Here is a 4145-nt window from a genome sequence, read left to right as displayed (position 1 = left end):
TGCCAGGCGAGCGCGCTACCGCTTGAGCCACATCCCCAGCCCAAAGCTGTCATCCTTACCAGCTGGATTACCTTGCTATTCAGAGTAGTCCACAGAGCTTGTTAGAAAGCACATTTATAGTCCCTGCCCAATACCCTATCATATACTCTAAATTTGCTGAGAGTGCATCTTACGTGTTTGCACAAACACACACACACATACATGTATGGGATAGATAGATATGCTAACTTAATTGTGTAATAATTTCACAATATACACATATATCAAATAATCACTTTATATAGCTCAACTGTATATCATACGATTTATCAATGCTATCTCAATAACAGGGGAAAAAGAAACTACAATTGAAAGAGTGAAGGGCAAGTAATCCAAAGAATTTTGTAATTGAACAAAAATAGGAACAGCTGGTACTGTGAGTTCTGGAACCATATTCTAAGGTTAGTATTATATTGATGCAGAAATAAATGTGTTAAGAACTAGAAGGCATAATATTGAGTAAAAAATAAGCTGCAGAGTAAATTTAGTGCAAAAATGTTAATCACACCATAAAATATCAATATTTTTTAAAATAGCTCTTTTTGCCGTAACTACTGCGAGAATGAAGACACTTCTCAGCAATGAGACTGTCGACACTCCAGAAAATGTCGACATCACTCTGAAGGGAAGCACAGTTATTGTGAAGGGCCCTAGAGGAACCCTCTGGAGGGATTTCAATCATATCAATGTAGAACTCAGTTTCCTTGGAACGAAAAAGAAGAGGCTATGAGTTGACAAGTGGTGGGGAAATAGAAAGGAACTGGCCACTGTCCACACCATCTGCAGTCATATAGAGAACATGACCAAGAGTGTTACACTGGGTTTCCATTACAAGGTGAGATCTGTGTATGCTCACTTCCCCATCAACATTTTTATTCAGGAGAATGGGTCTCTTGTTGAAATCTGAAATTTATTGGATGAAAAATACATCTGCAGGATTCGGATGAAGACAGGTGTTGCTTGTTCAGTGTCTCAAACTCAGAAAGACAAATTAATCTTTGAAGGAAATGATATTGAACTTGTTACAGATTCAGCAGCTTTAATTCAGCAAGACACAACAATGAAAAAAAAAAAACAAGGATATCAGAAAAATTTTGGATGATATCTATGTTTCTGAAAAAGAAACAGTTCAGCAGGCTGATGAATAAGACCTAAGAGTTATCCAGCCACAGAAACACAGCCCTGGGGTCAATTTGTGATATTTCAGTAACGCAGTAAAAGATCTCTTTTGAAAAAACAAATAGACTGGGGATGTGGCTCAGTGGCAGAACACTAGTCTAGAATGTGCAAGGCACCAGCTACAATGTCCAACATGGCAAAATAGTAGTAGTAGTAGTAGTAAAAATAATAAAAGATACCCAGGTAATTTATAAGCACATTAAAGTTTGAGAAACACTAATGGATAAGATTCTTTCTATGAGGATTGTAAAACGCTGAACATTTAGTTAGTCATTTGGGTTTCTCTAGTGTCTGGTAATGATTTGGGTAAATATTAGGTTTTGGAAATTGCAAGCCTGTCCTAATGTTAATATGGTGGTAACACAGTACTGAAAGAGATGGTGCCTTTTCTCCCTACAAAGGCCAAGGAATGGCAACCTATAATTAAAAGTTCTTTCCTAGTCACCTAAAGCTGACCATGGGGTGGGGGGAGGTGTTAGTATTACTCTCATAAAATAAACCGTGAGATTGTATTGAGCTGCTTTCCATTATTATAACAAATACCTGAGAATCAAATTGTAAAGAGAAAAACATTTATTTAGGTTTATAGTTTGAAAAGTTCAAGTCCACGATTGGCTGGCCCTGTTACTTTTAGATCTGTGACATGGCAGCACATTAAAGTGAAATCACATGGCAGAGTAAAACTGTTCACCTTCTGACCTTGAAGGGAAAGAATTAGCAAGAAACTAGGACCCCCTAATCCCCTTGTAAGACATTTTCACAATGACCCAAAGACCTACCACCATATCCCACCTTTTAAAAGTTTCTACCATCTACCAGTTGCACCCAGTTGGAGACCAAGCCTCTAACACATGGGCTTTGGGAGAACACTCAAGATCCATACTGTGTTAGGGATGGACAGGTGAAAATAGATTTTGAGGAGGCAAAACAGAGAGGCCACTGCTAGTTGAATTCTGAATTTACAGGAATATAATTTGTTAGTGTAGCTTCTGCAAGAGAAATTGGCAAATATGTGGTAAGAACATTAAAACTCTTTGACTTAGTGATAATATTCTAAGAATTTATTCTAAATAAAGATGCACATAGGGCTCTGGAGGCTGAGGCAGGAGGATTGTGAGTTCAAAGCTAGCCTCAGCAATGGGAAGGTGCTAAGCAACTCAGTGAGACCCTGTCTCTAAATAAAATACAAAATAGGGCTCTGGATGTGGTTCAGTGACCAAGTGCCCCTGAGTTCAATCCCTGGTTATGCCCCCCAAAATTGTATGTACCATTATTTATATTAGTGAAAAATTATAAACACAATAATTGAATGATTAACTAGATTATGATGTAGCCATATAATTGAATTATGTGCAGCCATTAATTTTTTTATTTGGGAAAAGTTAACAATATAATAAATGTAAAAGTAAACTCATCAAATAAAAATGGAGTATGGGGCATTGGGGTTGTGGCTCAGTGGCAGAGCACTTGCCTCACAAATGTGAGGCACTGGATTCTATCCTCAGCATCACATAAAAATAAATAAACAAAATAAATATATTAAAAAAAGGAGTATGATCCTACTTTAATACAGAAATACTTATTCTTAGGAAAAAAACTGAAAAGATATGCCAAAATATCAATAGTAGTTACTATTTGGTTTTAAATTATGGGAAAGGTTGTTTATGATTTTTAATGTTCACCAAACTTTCTATAGTGAACATGTTATTTCTATCATTAGAAAAAAAAAGTAATTAAATCCAAAATATATAGTTAGTTCTTACTCAATTACTACTCCTGAGTGCAAGTCTTGAGCTGAGAAGGGAACATACTTTTGATGTAATATTTTATTGCTTTTTTCTACTCAGTGCTTCTGATTTGGAAGAAGAGATTCTCTTAATCTTCTGCTGAATTCTAGAATACAACAGTAATTCTTTCCAAGGTCAAAAGTCCATTTCCCCTACTAAAATAACTTTTTTAAAAAAAACACTTTATTTTGGAATAATTATAAAGTCACCAGAAGTTACAAAGGAAATAATGAAAAGTCTTTTGTATTCTTTACCTAATTTCCTCTTGAAGCAACTTTGAAACATGAATTATTTCATGGATTTAATTCCTTCACTCTTAAAGCATGAAATCAGCATTGAGAAGTAGTGTCAGTTCTAAAAGCATTTCCAGTCCTTTCTGTTTCTCTATTTTGAAAACACGGAAATAACTTTGTTTTTCTAACTTCCCATAGTTCACCCTGAGTCACAGATGTTTGAAAGGAAATCCTAGTCTGTTCTTTTGTATAACCTCCACGGCCATGTCTATGTGTGTATTATAAGGAATTACCAAATGCTGGCAATTACTCTCTTTGGTTTAGACGATATAGGGAAGAGGAGAAAGATTATGGAAAAGACAGTCTCTGTTGATATAAACTAGGATTTGTTTCCTGTCATTTTTGATTTATTGAGGCTTTGTCAATTTAAAAGTTTGGGAATTGAAAAAAATAATACTCTAGTAAATGGCTTTTGCTTGATGATATTTTATTTATTTATTTTTTTGAGAATTTTTTTTAATATTTATTTTTTAGTTTTCAGCGGACACAACATCTTTGTTTGTATGTGGTGCTGAGGATCGAACTCAGGCCACACGCATGCCAGGCAAGCACACTACCGCTTGAGCCACATCCCCAGCCCTGATGATATTTTAAAAGAACCCGATTGAAAAAGACAAAACTCAACTACTTCTCTTGCACAAGTAGAAGCACTGCATCACAGAGGCAAGTGGGGCTTACAGTTAAGGGTACCACTGTGGAATCAGAGGACTACCATGTGGAGTCACATTGCTCAAATTTAAATCACAGACTCTGCCACTTTGGTGTTCCTGTAGCCCTGAGTGGCTTTTTATTACTAAAATTCTCATTCCTACCACAGAGATTATAAATAGCTAATTCATGTTCTTTG

At 35.9% G+C, this 4145-nt stretch overlaps 1 pseudogene; it reads left to right on the top strand.

Moving 5' to 3' along the window:
* The first annotated feature begins 581 nt into the window (after positions 1-581).
* LOC107149548 lies at positions 582-1187 on the top strand (annotated as a pseudogene).
* The last annotated feature ends 2958 nt before the right edge of the window (positions 1188-4145 follow it).

This window comes from Marmota marmota, unplaced genomic scaffold, assembly GCF_001458135.2.
Source record: "Marmota marmota marmota unplaced genomic scaffold, marMar, whole genome shotgun sequence".
NCBI classification, from domain to species: domain Eukaryota; kingdom Metazoa; phylum Chordata; class Mammalia; order Rodentia; family Sciuridae; genus Marmota; species Marmota marmota.
This window is presented reverse-complemented; position numbering and strand designations above follow the sequence as displayed.